This window comes from Gymnoscopelus braueri (assembly GCF_963280865.1).
Source record: "Gymnoscopelus braueri genome assembly, chromosome: 14".
NCBI lineage: Eukaryota > Metazoa > Chordata > Actinopteri > Myctophiformes > Myctophidae > Gymnoscopelus > Gymnoscopelus braueri.
The window spans coordinates 45,565,464-45,586,801 of record NC_137619.1 but is presented as its reverse complement, the minus strand read 5'-3'; the positions used below and the strand labels follow the sequence as shown (position 1 = coordinate 45,586,801).

The 21,338-nt window shown below is 42.5% G+C and overlaps 1 protein-coding gene across 1 annotated transcript in view; it reads right to left on the bottom strand.

Annotated features, from left to right (window-relative positions):
* LOC308100915 (zinc finger MIZ domain-containing protein 1-like) overlaps positions 1-21,338 on the bottom strand; it is a 308,008-nt gene that overhangs the window by 199,278 nt on the left and 87,392 nt on the right. Inside the window, 1 exon segment of the mRNA XM_080450101.1 lies at positions 3,465-3,548. The gene's annotated coding sequence lies outside the window, so the exon portion shown is untranslated.

Below are 21,338 nucleotides of genomic sequence, written 5' to 3'. Positions count from 1 at the left end.
GGATACATTTAATCTTGTGTCACAGATCCTTGTGTCTAGGTGAGACACGACCTTTGACACGATCTAAATGTCTCAATAGAAGAGCAGGGAGACAAAATACAACCACCCCAATTGTATAAGATATATTTGTATTAACATACTCTACCATACAGATTGGATTAAATTATATTTTATTCATTCAAAAAAAGTATAGTGAGGGGGATTAAACTCTATATACTTCGCTGTAACCCTGTATACTTCACTGACCGGGGTCTGTCCTTTTTATTTCCCTCTACACCAAATCTCCCTCTCTCACCAAAATAGATCTGCTATTTTCGCCGAATATTCGCCTGTTTTCGTCGAATGTTTGCCTATTAGGATTATTCCCAGAACGGGGATGCTAGGCTTCGTGTGTTTAAGTTGTTTAGGAACTGTAATTCATAGTATTCATGCATGTTCGCGCGCTAAATCATCGACTCTCAAAGTGGAGTTCGGGGACCCCCAGGGGTCCTTAGGGAGGGGGGTTCCAGGGGGTCCAGAGCAAAAGTGGCTAATTTAGCATCACAATCATTTGACCTACTTCGATTTATATATTATATAAAAGCAGATCCACAAGCTCACAACGTGTCACATTCGTGGCGCGTTGTGAGCTTGTAGATCTGCTGTTTACGGCACGCAACACCAGCGTGCAGCCAAGTATAAATCAGGGCTTCAGGGGGGGGAGAGAGACTCTGTCCATTAGCAGATGTATAAGGACAGAGTCCTTGTCTATAGGCCCTGTTTTGAAGTCAACCACAACTGAGGTCTTAACAGTGATGTATAGTGAGGAGTGGGTTTTTCTTTTGTGGGGGGGGGGGGATTCCTGCGCCTGGCTTCACTGACAAGCAACAGGCTGGTTTTCCATGCATGCATGCCTCCAAAACACCATCAGACATTAAAGGGAAAAAACTGCTCTAATCCTTGATCATGTATAAATCATAACCCAGCGAAACATTTTCAGTACAAAAAAAAACAACGGTACAGTACTTATTCACTATGAACAGAGAGGTGCGTGGGGTCCCCGCTAGCACAGTGGTTCTCAAACTGGGGTCCCCTAGAGGGACCCCCCCAGGGGCCTCCAGTTAAATGCCTTTGTAGTGTCAACCCTTACCGGTCTGTAACTCTGAGGGTGTACAAATGGAACCAAATGGACCTCCATTTGTACACTCTCAGAAGGGGGGGGGGTCACGTGGCGTAATGCATAACAAACTGGGGGTCCTGGCAATAAATAACAAAGTTAGTTTGAGAACCACTGCTCTAGCAGGCTCTCACTCTGATATTTGACAAGCATTGCACTCCTAAACGTGATGCAAGAATAATGAGTTTTTGCTGCTCATAAAACAGATGATTCGCATTAGGGTTCTTTTTCTTTTTTTTTGTTGCAAACCCCCTAACACCAAAAAAAAAAAGTCTGGTTATTATTGTTGTTGTTGTTTCTTTTTCTTTTTTGTTTTTTACTTCTTACTAAATCACCATATACGTACAATAAAGACGAGACAGTCTGTTCTCTGTTGTGCTCTTTTTAAAAGAACACTGAGTGTCCTCACCGCAGAGTGTTGTGGGCACAACATAAACAACCAGGGCATTCCATTCCCTGAGACATTGCAAAACAGACTCTTCTGTGTGCGGAGCGTGTCGATATATCCAGTTAACCCATTTAGACCGGGAACGCAGCATGTGTGTCATTTTTGGCTATCTTTGGCTATTCAAAAATAGCAGATATACAAGCTCATAGCGTGGCACCGAGTGCCGCGCTATGAGCTTGTAGATCTGCTATTTTTTGGGAAAAATCTTGATGGGAAAAATCTTGAACATTTGTGCAAATCTTTGAACATATATTTTTTTTTAAAGGGAACATTTTTAACTCAAATCTTTGCTTCTGGGGGAGTCTACAAATGTCTTCTAAATCCTAACAGTTTTTTGAAAAAAAGGTATGTTGCTATAATCAGTGGCTCTCAAACTTTTTTCATGTCAAGGACCCCACCAAATGATATGTATTTGGTTGTGGACCCCCAACTCAAAATATGTTGTTCCAGGGACCCCCAGAAGCAAAGATTTTAGTTAAATGTTTTCGCTTTCAAAAAATATATATTCAAAGATTTTCACGAATTTTCAAGATTTTTAAAAAATCTGCTATTTTTTGAATAGCCAAAGAAATCTTAAAATGTCACACAGATGCGTTTCCCGGTCTGAATGGGTTAAGCTAATCCCTCTCCAGCACTGAGATCACCAACGCTCAAGATTGCTTTCAAGCCTTGACGGTATAAAAGTGTAGAGTGCCGTTACCGATCCGGGAGCATCTGTTGCATGAAAACAGAAGCTGACGTAAGCCTGCACCAGTTTTTCTTTTGCTCAAGTAAAAGTAGTCAGTGGTGGAAAAAGTACCCAAATGTTTTACTTGAAGATACAAGAAGAAAGATACAAGTAAAATAATGTAGAGAAGTACTTGAGAAGTACTTTTGCTCAAGTAAATTTACTTGAGTAAAAGTACAAGAGCAGTGGCATCAAAATGTACTTAAAGTACCAAAAGTAGAAAGTACTCATTAGGCAGAATGTCCCATTTCACAAGTTTTCCGACGTATAAAATGTATACAAAATCTTTAGAAAATAGCAGATCTACAAGCTCACAATGCGTGAGCTTGTAGATTGGCTATTTTCAAATGGCCAAAATGTATATAAGTAACTAGTAACTAAAGTTTTCATATAATTGTAGTGGACTAAAAGTACAATATGTGCCTCTGAGATGTAGTGGAGTAGTAGTAAAAGTATTGGAAATTGGAAATACTCAACTAAAGTACAAATACCTCAAAATTGTACTTAAGTACAGTACTTGAGTACATGTACTTAGTTACTTTGCACCACTGAAAGTAGTTGTGCCACAATCTAAAAATTGTACTGTTTCAAGTAAGGGTCCTGTATAAAAAAAAGTAAAAGTACAATAGTAATGGCATCTGAAATATACTTAAAAGTAAAAGTACTCATTATATGTAGAATGTCCCATTCCACAACTTTTTTCAAAATCTGTCGAAATATTTAGAAAACAGCCAGATCTACAAACTCACAACGCGTCAACGCTGCTACAAGCTGTGGCCTTATAGATCGGCTAATTTGGAATAGCCCAAGTATAAAATAGGGCTTAATTGGTTAATGTATGTTTTTTAACAATAATCGCTATCTGTAAATTAACTAGCAACTAATTGTAGTGGAGTAAAAAAGTGCATTATCTGCCTCTGAGATGTATTGGAGTAGAACATTGAAACACTCCAGTAAAGTGAAACCTCAAAAAGGTACTTAAGTACAATACTTGAGTAAATGTACTTTCCACCACTGGTACAAGATGCCCCCCATCTGTTTCGAGCAGAAAACAGAAGTTGACGTAGCCATGGTCCTTCTTTATTTTGAGCACACAGACAGACGATAGAACATTATGAATCCTTTTCTCTTACCTGTGGATGAGGAGGTTCCTGTGTTTCCCGTTAGGTAAACTGTGGATCCTCAGGCCTCATCAATCACAGGCGGGTCTGAAGAGACTAGAAAACACAACACAACACAGAACACAACACATCATCGTCATTGTCATCGTCAGGGGCCTTGACAAAACACAATCTGCTTTTTAACCCATTAAGACCTGAAGCCGATTCTACAAAAAAAAAACGTCTAAATCCCAAAAGCGTATGTTTCTATATCAGTGGTTCTCAAACTTTTTCATAATTGTCAAGGACCCCCAAAATTATATGTATTTGGCCGCGGACCCCACCACCTCAAAATATGTTGTTCCAGGGACCCCCAGAAGCAAAGATTGGAGTTAAAAATGTTCATTTTAAAAGAACACATCTATTCAAAGATTTGCACACATTTTCAAAATTTTTCGAAAATAGCAGATCTACAAGCTCGTAGCGCGGCACTCGGTGACAGTGGTTCTCAAAAATAGCAGATATACAAGCGCTGCAAGCTTGTACATCCGCTATTTTTGAACATTTTGAATAATTGTGAATTTGTGAACACAAATCTTCTCTCCTGGGGATCCCTGGCACAAAACCTTATCAGATGGGGGGGGGGGGGGGGGTCCGCAGCCAAATACATATAATATTGAGAGTCCTTGGCACAAAAAAGTTTGAGAACTACTGTACCGATTTAGAAGGCATTTAGTAGAATGGGCCTCAGGTCTTTATGGGCTAAATCAGTAGTTCTCACACTTTCGAGATTTTTGAAAAAATGTAAAAAAAAAAATAACAGATGTACACGCTTGCAGCGCGGCACGAAGTGACGCGCTGTGAGCTTGTATATCTTCTATTTTTCAATAGCCAATATTGTGCCAATAATAGCCGTTTGTGTTTTCCCGGTTTTAACGGGTTAACACTGAGGACATGAAATCCTGCTGGGTTACAGTCGTTCATCACGACGCAATGATGCCATTGTTGCTTTTGCTTCTGGACAGATGGGGGTGTGGCACATGACGAGACGCCAGAGAACGCTGGATGAAAACACTCGTATGTTGAATGTTCCTATAATCCCTGCCAAAATGTCAAACATAAAGTACTTGAAGGAGCACTGTGACTTCATCAATTTTTCGACCGTATCTTCACATAATTGGTCCTTGCTAATGCTCATTATAAAGGTGGCACCATTTCTGTCTACTCACTCTGTGTCTCATCATCGGTGAGCTATGGACAGTTCAGAAACCTATCCCCATGACGTCATCGATGGGGATTCCAAGCGAATATAAACTACAGCCTTTCTCTTCCTAGAAAGTTGACATGCTGATATAAGAAGCCATTGTTCTTGCATAAAAACACAAACGTTTTAAATTACCAAACCTGCCTAACGATGCAATGATGTAATTGGTAGGCAGGTTTCTGAACTGTCCACAGCTCTCCTCTGAGACATAAGAGTGAATAGACAGAAATGGTGCCATCTCATAACGAGCATTGGGGATTATATGAATATACGTTGAAAATGGGTGAAGTTGCCCTTTAAACGAGAAAAATGAATTGATTTCTTCAGAGCGGCTGTTTGGGTGGCATGTAGTTGAAGCACTATTTGTCTTTGAACTCTAAATCATGGGTGAATATTTGTGCCTAGCTTCTGTTCCAACAGTGAAGCGTGGATTTCCTAACGGCTCAACCACTCTCTGACTATTAATGCACTACTTAGCGGGACTACTGTATCTTTAACTCATTTATTTCTGGCTTCGAAACTCCCTCGTTAATACATTAGCATTCTGCTAGACAGTCTTTTTTTTTCTCAAAGATGTCTGGCTTTCATTTTGGTGTGTAAGCATCGCGGACAAAGTACTCAACCCCAGTACTTGAGTCAAAGTATATAGATACTCCTGGTCAAATATTACACAAATGTCACATACTGGTGTGGCGAGACCCCAACAGCAGGACAGTCAGGCAGGTAGTGTTCAAAACCCAGGAATGGGCATTTAAATACAGGTGAACAGAGAAAATGTCACAAACATAAACTAACACGATGCGACACAAACAATGAGTCGACAAGGACTGACCGGGAACAAGACTAATATACTGTACATGGGGGTGATTAGAAATGAGATACAGCTGGGTAAGACATAGAACTATGAAAACTAGAGCATGGAACATAATACGTAGAAATACAAGACAGGCAAAGTCTGACTGTGACATCATTGCTTTGCTTGCTTTAATTTCTTTTGTAATATCAATGCATTGTATTGAAATTTTGACACACACCCCCAAATTAAAGATTATCCAGAGCTTTTCTAAAAAATAATCAATAATGACAAATAGCAGATCTACAAGATCGCAACGTGTTGTGAGTATAAAAAAAATACAAATACTCAAGTACAGATACTTTAAAAAAAATGTTTTACATATGTACAGTACTCAAGTACATGTACTTCATTCAAGTTCACCAGTGCTAATAATGCACTACTTAGCGGTACTGTATCTTTAACTGCTTTATTTCTGGGTTTGGGAACTCCCTTGTTAATACATTAGCATTCTGCTAGACTGTCTTTTTTCTCAAAGATGTCTGGCTTTCATTTTTTCGTACACATCTGCAAGCATACAGTAGGAGGCAAAGGAAAAAGACTGGAGCGATGTTCACAGGGCTACAGATTGCCCCACATTTAATTACTGTTAACGCCAGCACTAGCTAGCTAAATACGCCTCTATGATTTATTCATTCCCCCCTCACCACCACCACCGACCATATTTGAGTCAAATTAAATTAGTCATATGGGTTTAATTAACTAAATGTGATCAGATATTATAATTTCACACTTGGATATGGGGGATACAGAGTCGGGTACTTGAACACAAAGGAACATGGCGGAGCTGTGTTCATTAGCGTCCCTTGTGCTCACTCATACAGCGGGCGTTAGCAATAGCGCTTGTGATCGCTACAAATCACCACCAGTGTTGCCAGGTTTTGCAAGAGAAATAAGCAACCAGGTCTATGAGAACAAAAGCCCAAAAGAAGTGACGTACTAGGCCACATGAGCATTGGATATTTGAAAATAGCAGATCTACAAGCTCACAACGCGTCGCATCGCTATTTGCAAAGAAATCTTGGAAAGAAATGTAATTATTTTGGAAACATTTTCACAACACAAATCTTGTATGGGGGTCCCTGGTACAAAATATTTTCAAATGGGGCGGTCCATGGACAAATACATATTAAATTGGTGGTCCTTCATATGAAAATATTTGACAACCACTGGTTTAAACAACAAAACAAGCCCAAAAAAAAGCAACCACCAATATTTACAAGCGACTTTACAGAAAAACAAGAACAAAGTCGCTTATAATAAGCACGGCGGTGTCGCGCGCCCGAAATAGCCGACCTACAAGCTCACGACGCGCTGCAATCGTGTACAACGAATTTTAAATCGGGCTTTGCACAAAGTGAGGTTTACTTTTTGTTTTCCCCTTTAAAGAACATGAGCTGTTCTTTTAGACCATTATTATTCCCTGTTCCTAGATATCACTGAACCAGAGCAAACATATCTAAGTCCACTCATATTTTCCGGGGAGCGGTGCACACAGCTCATTACCGTTATTGCAGGCCACAGAACTTCAATAATAAAAAAGGGAAAAAACGATATATATGTTGATTTTGTCAAGTTCAAGTTTGAGTCATTATTGTCCCAGAAAATGGGTTTGCATCAATGACACCCAAATCACTATAGTAAGATTGCAATAACAAAGAGCTTATATACAGTATATATACAGGGAAAATACCACACGCACAAAGTGGATATAGATGCATGAAAAAAAAAAAAAATCCAACCTAAGTGTATTTATTTATCCCGGGGAGGTTCGCCGAGCACGAACGTTGTTTTTCAGCAACGCCCTGCTTAACAATCACACACACATTGAAACCTGGGAACTGCCCAGCACAACCACAGAATACTGCTGGCCACTGTGGCAGTGAGTGTCTGCCCTGAGACTGGGAGGTATGGGGGTTCGATTACCCGGCCGGGTCGTACCACAGACTATAAAAATGGGACCCAATGCCTCCCTGCTTGGCACTCAGCATCAAGGGTTGGATTGGGGGTTATGTGCGACATAATAGCGTCATATCCAGGGGATGTACTGTAGTTGTACATCAAGCCGCCTCACGGTACAGAAACCGGAGGTAGGCTCCCGCCCTACGGGGCCACATGGCTCGGCAAGGCTTACTTACTGACCAGCTTCCACTGGAGCAGTTCACCAGCTTCCACTGGAGCAGTTCAGTGCCTTGCTCAAGGGCACTTACAACAGTGTTGTGGGACGGGTGAGTGTTGGTCATTCACTTCCCCGCCAAGATTTCTTTCCGCCGGCCGCGTGGAATCGAACCCGGGAACTTTCCGGCCACAAGCACGCTCCTCCAACCTTTAGACCACCGCTGCCCCTATTTGTAACACCTTGCGTTCACCCACACACAGTTCACATTTATAGTATACAGAAGGTCATTAGCGCTCACGTCCACAAAGGTCATAATTCTGCAGTAGATATGGGGTTCTAGTCTAGCCGGTGGGTTTCACTCTTTAACAACATTATCTGATCTGCCCCGGGTATTTTCAAAGCCTTCGCGTTGTTCCGTCGACCCCCAGCCAGTCGCATACGTAATATTTGACAGAGGATTTATGTCACACCCAACAGAAACATTCCGTCAGGGTTGCTGCTAAATAAATAAGCCACACTGAGAGAGGTAGAAAAAACAAACGATAACGCCAACCCACGGTTATGAAACATGAGGCGTGCGTGTGGCATGCTTTTCGCTCTCTCTCTCTTTCTCTCTCTCTCTCTCGGCGAGAGGAAATATGGCCGCCGAGCGAGCGGAGCGAGTGTGCCGTCTCTGTGGAACGCGCGGTCAAAGCGCCTCATGACACGGGCAGAATTATCAGAGAGGAAAACAAATGGAAGCACTGATTCACAGCTTGTTTATTTACGGCCCTCTCAGGAGGAGAAATAAATTCCCCTGTTTGTGCTTTGTTTCCCCACCACGGCACAACGGCACACACACACACACGCACACACACACACACACGCACACGTGCGTATTTCAATACTTGTGAGGACGTCAACCTTTTAGGATGCCGATTTTATGAATGCCAATTTTACAACTTGTGGCAATTCTTTCCGTTTTAACTAAAGCCGGAAATAGCAGATATACAAGCTCACCACGCCACGCCACGCTGCACGACACCAGCAGCGTGCAAACCGAGCTTAAACCAGGCATAACCCAAAAACCTAACCGCTAAATGTCCAATGCTAACCCCTAACCACAACCTGAATCTTTTCCTAATTGTAAGGCTTTTTAACCATAAAACAACACTTTCTCTTGTGAGGACTATAGAGCATTGTCCTCACAATTGTATTTCTAAAAGTCTACTACACTTGTGGGAACATATGTTCCTCGCAAGTATAGTAATACAAGTACACAGTGTGCGCGCGCGCGCACACACACACACACACACACACACACACACACACACACACACACACACACACACACACACACACACACACACACACACACACACACACACACACACACACACACACACACACACACACACACACACACACACACACACACACACACACACACAAGCATGCGTGTCTTACATCTGGATTCATCTCCATTGGGCGTTATCACAGATGTCATTAAACGTAGCAGAAGGCGAGATTCACGCAGGAGAGAGGCTGCCATCTGAATAATTTATTCAAGGCAGCATCCATCCTCTCTCTCTCTCTCTCTCTCTCTCTCTCTCTCTCTGCACAGGGATTTCTCCTTTCAATTTTACAATCTCTTCCTCCCTGTATTCAAATGTGAGAGAAGCGCATTTGTTGTGATTGGCACTGCACGGAAGGTCAACGTAAAGCCTCATTTGTCCCTAGCTGCGAGCCACCGTCGGGCTCAGTAAATAGCAGATCTACAAGCTCACAACGCGTCACGAATGTGACGCGTTGTGAGCTTGTAGATCTGCTATTTACTGCATGCAACACCAGCATGCAACCGAGTACGCTTTAGTGGGGGGCCAACGTGCAGCGTTTGGGGGATGGGGCAATTAACTGAAAATACATATTGAAACCCATATTTAGAACTAATAACCGACTTCATCTTGATCATGTAGGTTAATTGAATAATCAAGAATCAGGTTTATTTTACTTTACATTTCTTATATATCAACAAATCGACAAGAAAAAAATATGATTTTTTAAATATAATCTACTTAATTGATTACGGTAGTCTAATAACCACTTATAGCATTGTGTTATACTTCGTTGTATAATGGTGGTGTACAAAAAGTAGTGAAAATAGCCAGTCAAGCTCACAACGTGTCACATATCACGACACGTTGTGAGCTTGTAGATCTGATATAAATGTATTTAAATGTTGCATAATTGTTCTTTAATTGTTATCGAGGCACAAAGAAGTTAGAAATAATCGTGATATTGGCTTGAAGTCATATCGCCCCCCCCCGCCTTAGTCGGCGAGCGCACTGCCATTCCCATCCATCAGCGCCGCCATAGCTAGAGAGCATGCATGGCGCTGGTTGTTTGTTGTGCCGTGCACACACTATGGCGTACACTACAGTATGTTTACCTCAGTGGGTTGCTGCTGGGTCTGTGGGGGAGAGAGAGCAGCAAAGACAGCAGCGTGTGTCTCTCTCTCTGCGTCGTATTAGACTGTTTTTTGAAGGACACGGAAGGTTCTAGACATTACACTGACTGGGGGGGGGGGTGGTGGCGGGGGGGGGGAGCCAGATGTTAGGACCGCAGGACGGAGAGAGCCCGGGGGGGGGGGGACAGGAGAGAGAGAGAGAAGGACAAAAATGGGACAGAAGTGACTGGCAAAGATTGATGCTATGCTAGCGATTGCTACAATGAAGACATATCCTACTATAGGTCACTTAGCTCTCATGTTTTATTGTTTCTTACATTCCTGGACGTAGAAAGATCGGCCTGTTGATCGGCTATTTTCAAATAACTGTGTTTGTGTGCATGCGTGTGCGTGTGTGCGCGCGTGTGTGTGTGTGTGTGTGTGTGTGTTTGTGTGTGTGTGTGTGTGTGTGTGTGTGTGTCGTGTGTGTGTGTGTGTGTGTGTGTGTGTGTGTGTGTGTGTGTGTGTGTGTGTGTGTGTGTGTGTGTGTGTGTGTGTGTGTGTGTGTGTGTGTGTGTGTGCTCATATGGCCCATTATAGTCGCTTCTTTTGGGGCTTGTTTTCAGTGGTGTAAAGTAACTAAGTACATTTACTCATGTACTGTACTTAACACATCGGGTGCCAAACACGGTCTGAACCGTGTTTGCGCAGAGTAGCGGTCCGGTGCCGAACACGGTCCAGGACCGTGAAATATGTGTTTTTGTTTTTTTCGTTTTTCTCCACACGGGCGGGGCTAGAGCAGCTCTGGGAGTACCCATTGTGATCCTGAGAAGGATCGGCCAAATAGATCACCGGAAACAAAAACATGGCTCCCATCCACTTCCTGTCTATTTCCTTCTTTAAAACGCCTATATCTCCGAATCTGTTTCCGGTGGGAAAACCGGTCATGCGCGATGCGCGATCCCCCCCCCATTGTAACTCGCGAGTGAAATGTTATCGTTCCAGGCTGTAGCCAGGGTCATCGCGCTACATGAATGGATGCTTTTTTTTACATGGATTTGCTCCTCGTGGAGTTTAGAGCTTTAAACATGAAAGCGCAGTCAATGGGGAGAATGCTGGCACCCAACGTAAGTTGTTATGAAAAAATGCTGGCACCCAGTCCCCAGTCCCAAGTCCATTTTTGGGGTATTTTTACTTTACTGGAGTATTTCCAATTTTCTACTCCACTACATCTCAGAGGCAAATATTGTACTTTTACTCCACTACAATTATTTGAAAAATGTAGTTACTAGTTACTTTGCAGATATAAATTATTAAATTATAAAACATACATTAACCACATCAGCCCTATAGCCAATCTACAAGATCGCTCACAATGCGACGCGTTGCTATTTTCAAACATTTCAGTACTTTTACTTTTGGTACTTTAAGTACATTTTGACACCAATACTTTTGTACTTTTACTGAAGTAAATTTTGAATTCCGGACTTTTACTTGTAACAGAGTATTTTTACAATGCAGTATCGATACTTTTTACTCAAGTAAGAAATGTGAGTACTTTTTCCCCACCACTGCTTGTTTCCTAGACCCCGGTCGCTCGATTCTCTCGCAGAAAAAAAATCCGGAGAGAGAGAGCGAGAGAGAGAGCGAGAGAGAGAGGGAGAGAGAGAGAGAGAGAGAGAGGGGGGGAGAGAGGGAGACAAGAGAGAGTTTTTTTTACGTCTAGGCTTTCATCCACGTCCCCAGCCTGTGGGCCTCAGTGGGACTGTGAGACAGAGGGAGAAGTGCTTCAGCAAGGGGGGTCAAAGGTCATGTGTGACAGGGAGGAGGAGGAGGAGGACACAGAGCCATTAGCCAGCGGCAGGCAGGCAGGCGCACGGCACGGCACCGCTGACAGCACAGGGAAGAGCAGCGGCGCGCACCTCTGCCTGCCATAGCCCCCCCCCCCCCCCCGATGTTTTCACATTCACACATTTTAGGCAGCAAAGGGATCTGTCTGTCTGTCTGTCTTCGTGTGTGTGTGTGTGTGTGTGTGTGTGTGTGTGTGTGTGTGTGTGTGTGTGTGTGTGTGTGTGTGTGTGTGTGTGTGTGTGTGTGTGTGTGTGCGCACACTAGAGCTGCTGTCATGAATCATGATGCGGTTCCTCTGGGAGACAGGTTTTAGTCTATTTCAGTGATTTTTTTCAAGGCCCCTCTCAGTGTGTTAGGGTGCGTTCCCCACCGCAAGATTTTTTTTTTGGCCACGGACGGACCCCCATTTGATGCCATTTATTTCAATCCCTGGGACTCCCCCCCCCCCCCCGAATCTACACATTGTTTCTTTAACTCTGGTAGTGTACAAATGGAACCAAATGGACCCGTGAGTCTTCACTCCCAGAGTTACAGACCCCCCCCCCCCGTAAGGGTCCGTTTTTCGGACCCCCTGGAGGTCCCCATACCCCATGTTGAGAACCAGTACATTAGTCTATTTCTATTTCATATTGCACGTGGGCAGCACATGCCCAGTACACACACACACACACACACACACACACACACACACACACACACACACACACACACACACACACACACACACACACACACACTTTTTCTTGGGGAGGAGGAGGAGAGGGGGGGGGCATATATAGGCGATATTTAACATTAACTTGAGGGGTAATGTACTCATGTGACTGCGGTACGAGGGACAGTGTGGACAAGAGCCGCCCTGTGTTCCTCCTCTCTCTCTCTCCTCCGTGCACGTGAAGCATGCGTGTGTTACAGTACGTTTACGTAGGAGAGAGAGAGAGAGAGAGAGAGAGAGAGAGAGAGAGAGAGAGAGGAACAAAGAAATAAAAGACGGCGATAAGAGTGATTTCTTTCGTGTCGCGGGAAAAAAAAATTCTCCACAGAGCTCGACATGTCCCGAGGCGCCGCTCCATTTTTTTTTTTATACGAGAAACCATGCTGCTGCGACTGTACTGAAAGGACTCCGAAAAACGTTGATAACATTCTGTAACGTTCACAATGCAACCGGGATGTTTCATTCATTGTGTATTCCGTCGTGTTTTCCCCTTAAGTTTGTTGTTGGTGGTTGAGCCTCTCTCATGATGCAATACCCACCACGGTAATACCGGTCGCCGTGTTTTGATAAAACCGTGCTGGCAAAGAAGGCCTCTCTGTCTCTCTCTCTCTCTCTCTCTCGCCAAAGCAACCGAGGAGAGTTTAGCCCATTAAGACCTGAAGCAGATTCTACAAATGTCTTCTAAATCCCAACAGTATTCTGAAAAAGAGAATACTTTTATATCACATATAAACACCACTATATCAGTGGTGCTCAAACTTTTTCATGTCAAGGACCCCCAAAATTGTATGTATTTGACCGTGGACCCCCATCTCAAAATATGTTGTTCCAGGGACCCCCAGAAGCAAAGAATAGAGTTACAAATGTTCGCTTTAAAACAATATATATTCAAAGATTTGCACACATTTTCTAAATGCTATGAGCTTGTAGATCTGCTATTTTTTGAATAGCCAAAGAAATCTAAAAGCGACACGGATGCGTTTTCCGGATTAAAAAGGGAATGGTGGGCCCAGAGTAGGAGGATGAGACAGAGAGAGGGAACGTGGTGTTGTATTCTGGCTGTGTCTCAGGGACCGATGGAGGAACAGGTTATGTGAGGATACTCTAGTATACTCTACTTGTATATCACTGCCTTAGGGCCACCTGTGCTGCTGCTGTGTGTGTGCGTGCGCGTGTGTGTGCGTGTGCGTGTGCGTGTGTGTCCACAACACTGTTATGCCCACGTTCATTATAGGGAGAAAACTGGCAATGGTTGGAAGAAGCCGCTCCACTATCAGTGGTGGAAAAAGTACTACATGTTTTACTTAAAAGTATCAATACTGCAATGTAGAAGTACTCTGTTACAATTAAAAGTCCGGAATTCGAAATTTACTTGAGTAAAAGTGAAAAAGTATTGGTATCAAAATGTAATTAAACTACAAGCTCACAACGTGCCGCGATGCGACGCGTTGTGAGCTTGTAGATCGGCTATTTTCAAATAGCCAAGGTATAAAATAGGGCGAAAGGGGTTAATGTATGTTTTATAATGTAATCATTTATATCTGCAAAGTAACTTGTAACTAAAGTTTTCAAATAATTGCAGTGGAGTAAAAGAACAATATTTGCCTCCGAGATGTAGTGGAGAAGAAGTAAAAGTATCCCAAAAAAATCTATACTTCTACTCGACTACATCTTGTATCATTACAAAGCATACATTAACCAATTAAGCCCTATTTTCTACTCTAGTCTATTCTCAGTCTAACTTTTGAAAAATATTCTTATATTCTTTGTACTTTACTTTTGGTACTTTAACTCATTCAGTGCCTGACTTATTTCTGGCAGTTTGGCTCTGAAGGCGGTTACACACCGGCGAATATGCGAATATACGCAAAATTCGGACTCGTTCCGAATAATTAAAAGACGCTTTTTTCGCTCCGCGAAAGTGGTGTGGAAGCTTGCATTGACTTTATAAGGTTTTTAAAAAAAACGTATTATTCGCATGAAAAAAATCGCCCCGGTGTGTAAGGACCTTTAGTGCCAGAGCCAAAAATACATTGTAAAAAAATAGTGCTTAGGAAGCGAGATACAGCCTTTTTCAGTAAGATGTTAAACAAGAAGTGAATGGAGCAGCAAATCTTCAAATCATGATATCTTGGGGTTCTGAAAAAAAAAAAAAAAAAAAAAAAATGTCATGACTTCGGCGACGTCATTGTCCAATCTGTATGGTAGAGTATGTTAATACAATATAACTTATACAATCAGGGTGGTTGTATTTTGTCCCCCCCTGCTCTTCTATTGAGACATTTAGATCGTGTCAGAAAGGTCAGGATTCAATTTATCCCCTGAGCAAGCAGGCAGGCTCTATTAGCTCAATGATAAAAATGTCAGCAGTTGTGCAGGAAACCGCCGCCGAGTGCCGCGCTATGAGCTTGTAGATCTGCTGTTTTAGAAAAATCGTGAAAATGTGTGCAAATCTTTGAACATATACGTATATATTTTTAAAGGGAAAAATTTTAACTAAAATCTTTGCTTCTGGGGGATTCTACAAGTGTCTTCTAAATCAGTTTTTTTGACTAAACGTATGTTGCTATAATCAGTGGTTCTCAAAACTTTTTCATGTCAAGGACCCCCAAAATGATATGTATTTGGCCGCGGACCCCCATCTCAAAATATGTTGTTCCAGGGACCCCCCCAGAAGCAAATATTTGAGTTACAAAATATATGAATATATATATATATATATATATATATATATATATATATATATATATATATATATATTCAAAGATTTGTACACATTTTCAACATAAAACAAAAAATAGCCCAAAGAAATCTTAAAACGACACCGATGCGTTCCCGGTCTTAACGGGTTAAGTAAGAACGCAAAAAGTTAGAACACGGAGATAAGAGGTTTCTGCGCCGACGACGGCGACGAAAACAGCGAAAGAGTTACGTCTTCCATCCACCGGCACCGCTGCTGCCCCGTTCGTTCTGTCCGCGGAGTTATCCATCCATCAACCCGAGGGGCCTGGCGTTGTCAATTACCCCGGAGGAAAACACCATTAGAGGGCTGAATGGGACGGAGAGCCGCGGCAGGCCTGACATGACTGTGTTATATGATTACACAACCTGTTGGCCGTCCGCCTGTCAAGTGTCTTCCCCGTCTCCTCTCTGATGAATGGCCGTAATATGGCGCGCATCACAATGCCGGCTCCGCCACACACTCATTAACCCAATGAGACCGGGAACGCGTCGCTGTCATTTTAAGAGATTTCTTTGGGCTATTCAAAAATATAGCAGTATTGTTGTTGTTTTCTTCTTTTACTTGTATCTAATTTCTTGCTAAGTCTTGCAAGACTTTTGTCCTTTGTGTTTTCATTTGGGGGGAAAAAACTAAATAACTGATTATATAACTATTTTTCTTCATTGGGCTATAAATGAGGCGATGCAATGATATGTATTGTTGATATATATGCAAGAAATGCTTCTGTCAAAATCCAATAAACAAATGTTTAAAAATAAAAGAAATAGCAGATATACAAGCTCATAGCGCATAGCTCACCTCGTGCAAATATTTCAATATATCAAATACTGTATATGTTTTAAAGCGAACATTTTTAACTCCCATCCCTGGAACAACATATTTTGAGATGGGGGGGACAGCGGCCAAATACATATTATTTTGGGGGTCCTTGACATGGAAAAGTTGGAGCACCACAGAGATAGCAACATGCTGTTAGGATTTAGAAAACATTTTTGGATAATGTATTTGGCCGCGGACCAAATACATTATCAATTGTAGATCTGCTATTTATGAATAGCCCAAAAGAAATCAAAAAAATTACACACAGACGCGTTCCCGGATTGAACGGGTTAATGGCTCCTCATAATGCCGCGCACGCCGCGGCACGGCGATGCACACAGAGAGAGAGAGAGAGAGAGAGAGAGAGAGAGAGAGAGAGAGATACAGAGACAAAGAGAGAAAGAGAGAGAGAGAGTTCATGAATACGCCAGCCTTGTTCCCGTGTCGCCATTCAACACAAATCAACAGCGACAACAACACACAAAAAACAAAACAACAATGTAACCTCATTTGAATAATTTCACAAACGTTTGTGGCAAGATGCCAGAGTCACAGTCACGCTTTGCTCTCTCTCTCTCTCTCTCTCTCTCTCTGAATGAAGGAGAGAGAGGAGGCAGAGGGGGGGAACAAGGGTGCGAGGAGTGAGAGATCATAAAGAATCAAAGTTGTTCTCGGTGTGACACACACATATTTTTGTTTGATTGGATACACGCTTGTTTAGTTCGTGGTCGCATTTGCATAGATAATCAAAACGGCGAGCAGCGCGGCATGCGCGCGCGTGACAACAAGTACAACGCAGATACTTGGAGAGAGAGAGAGAGAGAGAGAGAGAGAGGGAATCTCGTCTGTTATGGGGAAGAGATTGGAATCCATTTACGGGATTCTGAAGCTTGAGTTGATTGCGCTTTTCTCTGGCGGAATCAGTTTGCCTCTGTGGGGGGTTAGAGTTAGTTTTAAGCAGTGGTGGAAAAAATAGTTTTTTACTTAAGTAAAAGTATCGATACTGCAATGTAGAAATACTCTGTTGCAAATAAAAGTGTAAAATGTACTTGAGTAAAAGTACAAAAGTATTGGCATCAAAATTACGTACTCATTATGCAGAATGTCCCATTACAAGTGACTTGTGGTGTCCCACAAGGAAGTATACTAGGACCTTTACTGTTCCTGATATATGTGAATGATATGTCATCAGCCTGCGACTGCAAACTGTTCCTGTTCGCAGATGACTCGGTCCTGCTAGTCTCGGACAGGGACAGGCTGCAGGTTGAGAAAACTCTCAGCTCCGAACTCAACAAGATCTGCATCTGGCTCTCTGACAACAAACTTTCATTACACCTGGGTAAAACTGAATCCATCCTCTTTGGGTCCAGTCCTAACCTTAGCAAGGCAGAGAGTTTCACGATCAAAGTGGGTGATGATGTCATCAAAAGAAAGGATGAAATTACCTACCTGGGCTCCATCTTGGAGGCAAACCTCTCTGGTAACAAAAACGCAGAAAAAATGTCAACCAAACAACACGCTATTTGTGGAGGATTGATCGTCTAGTCAGTAAGAATACTCTGAAGATTCTTGCAGGGGCCCTCATTCAAGGTCATTATGATTATGCATGCACTTCATGGTATCACAACACCTCCAAGGCACTATGTCAGTGGTTCTCAAACATTTTCATGTCAAGGACCCCCAAAATGATATGTATTTGGCCGCGGACCCCCATCTGAAAATATGTTGTTCCAGGGACCACCAGAAGCAAAGAATAGCAGATCTACGCGCTCATATGCCGCGCTATGAGCTTGTATATCTGCTATTTGGCCTCAGGTCTTAATGGGTCAATGGCTACCTATACTCTACGCTATGGACACATGACGGAGGGAGGCCCATGGATGGTTTCTCCCTCTTCTAGTGTTCAACATGGAAAACACGGCGTCGCTAAGGATGTAAACATTAGTTCTGAACATTTAGTTCTACGGCCCGTACGGTGCAGCGGGGTAGTGCCTCTTACATTCTCTCATTTGTTCCTTCTATTTTCCCCATTCTCACACAAAAACCCATTCTCTCCCACCTCTCTCTCTCTCTCTCTCTCTCCAGTGGTGGAAAAAGTACTCAAATGTTTTACTTAAGTAAAGGTATCAATACTGTAATGTAGAAGTACTCTGTTACAAGTAAAGGTCAGGAATTCCAAATTTACTTGAGTAAAAGTACAAAAGTATTGGTATTAGTACTTAAAGTACTAAAAGTAAAAGTACTAAAATGTTTGAAAATAGCAGATCTACTATGTACTAATGTAATAATTTATATCTGCAAAGTAACTAGTAACTAAAGTTTTCAAATAATTGTAGTGGAGTAAAAGTACAATATTTGCCTTTGAGATGTAGTGGAGTAGAAGTAAAAGTATTGGAAATACCCCAGTAAAGTAAAAGTACCTCAAAATTGTACTTAAGTACAGTACTTGAGTAACTGTACTTAGTTACACCACTGCTTCTTACATTCTCTCATGGTTCCTTCTATTTTCCCCATTCTCACACAAAACCCATTCTCTCTCTCTCTCTCTCTCTCTCTCTCTCTCTCTCTCTCTCTCTCTCTCTCTCTCTCATCTCCTCTCTCTCTCTCTCTCTCTCTCTCTCTCTCTCTCTCTCTCTCTCTCTCTCTCTCTCTCTCTCTCTCTCTCTCTCTCTCTCTCTCTCTCTCTCTCTCTCTCTCTCTCTCTCTCTCTGGTTCTGTCGCCGTGTCTCTCTGCCACACAGCCGGTCTCAATTAGCGGGGTCAGGGAGCGAGGGAGAGAATAGCACACAGGGCTCTGGTATCTGTGGAACCTTAAGGATCAGCAGCATTTAGAAGGAACCACTGCTGCAGTGTGCGGTACGCTCTTACAGCTACAGTACAACAACCAGTGGGTCTCAAACTTTTTCGTGCCAAGGACCCCCAAATTGATAATGTATGTGGCCGCGGACCCCCTCCTCAAAATATGTTGTGCCAGGGACCCCCAGAAGCAAAGATTTTTGTTGAGAATGTAAAAAACAAAAAAAATATTTAAAGATTTCCACACATTTTCACGATTTTTCAAAATAGCAGATCTACAAGCTCATACGGATAAAGGGGATAAAATGATTATGACGCTTTATTAACTAATTTTCCTGGGACCCCTGGTATCCCCCCAAGGACCCCTGGGGGTCCCCGGACCCCACTTTGAGAACCAATGCAGTACACTGCTCTGCGTGTGTGTGTGTGTGTGTGTGTGTGTGTGTGTGTGTGTGCATAAATTCACTCCGTGTCAACAGTTGTCCTGCTGACACAGGACCCGCGACCCTTCTATTTTGGACATCGTCTCTGTCGGGTGGAAAACGTATATGTCCGAAACTTTTACTTAAATATGTTTTCAAAAATAGCAGATCTACAAGCTCCCAACGCATCGCAAGACGCGTTGAGAGCTTGTAGATCTGCTATTTTCACTAGCCTGCTTCCGTGCGACTCTCTTGTTTGACGACGAAGGGCATTAATTTACGAAAAAACATTTAAAAAAATGAAATATGGACATACAAGGTTTCTGCCCCGCAGCGACGGTATGGCAAATGTTGTGAAAAGGCTGTGAACGGCTCTTCCTCGGGGTGAGAAACAACACTGGATTTTGATACGAAAGAGACAGTTCCATGTTGGTTCATATCGCCGCTGTCAGCGCAGAAACCTCTTATCTCCGTATTCTAACTTGTTGTGTTTTTTTCTCGTAAATCAAGGCCCTACTTGATCACACTACAGCGTCACACAAAAGCATCAAAAGTAGCAGATCTACAAGCAGATCGAACTTGTAGATCTGCTACTTTTGCTGTTTTTCTATTTGAGTCCTGAAAAGTTACAGTTTTGGACATGATGAGGTTTCCACCCGACAGAAACGATACCTACTGGCAAATCGCACACACGCACGCACGCACGCACGCACGCACACACACACACACACACACACGCACACGCACAGACACAGACAGACATTATAGCAACTCCTCACACCCCCATGCAGAGAGCCTACGTTAACCCACTCAATCCGGGCAACGCGTCTGTGTGTCATTTTCAGATTTCTTTGGGCTATTCAAAAAATAGCTCGTAGAGCGGCACTTGTAGATCTGCTATTTTTGAAAAAATCGTGAAAATGTGTGGAAATCTTTAATATAAACATTTGCAAAATATTTAGTTCCAGGGACCCCCCCAGAAGCAAAGATTTGAGTTACAAATGTTCGCTTTAAAAAATATATATATTAAAAGATTTCCACACATTTTCACGATAAAAAAAAAAAATACAAGATAAAAATATACAAATCTACAAGCTCGAAGCGCGGCACCGAGTGCCGCGCTTCGAGCTTGTAGATCTGCTGTTTTTGAATAGCCCAAAGAAAACTAAAAAAAACGACACAGGCTGCGTTCCCGGACTGAAGGGGTTAATTGCTTTGTTTCACTGGTCCCCTCTGAATGAGAGGAGAAGCTGCAGGCTGCCAGTTTACAAGACACATCTGCAGGTGTTGGATTTCAAAATGAGAAAAAAACTCAAGCTGTGAAGCAACAACACATACATACGTACATACATGGACAGAGGCACACACACACACACACACACACACACATACAGGGGTACTCTCTCACACGCACGCACGCACGCACACACACGCACACGCACGTTTGTGTTACTTTATTTGTGAGGACAGCGGCATTTTAGTGGCATAATGGCATTTATGAATCCCGTTGAATTACTATGTCATTTTTTATCGTAAGCCTATAAGGCATAGCAGTGGCGGCCATTTTCTTGGTTCCACTCCAAAAAAGCTTTCCCATAGAGATTTCCAAAAATATTCATATCAATTATTTTAGGCCTAGAATCAAGCCATCCATCCATTTACTTGAGTAAAAGTACAAAAGTATTGGTATAAAAATGTACTTAAAGTACCACAAGTAAAAGTACTAAAATGTTTGAAAATAGATCTACAAGCTCACAATGCGCATCGCAACGCGTTGTGAGCTTGTAGATGGGCTATTTTCAAATAGCCAAGGTATAAAATAAGGCTAATGTGGTTATTGTATGTTTTATAATGTAATAATTTAATAATCTGCAAAGTAACTAGTAACTAGAAATTGCAAAAA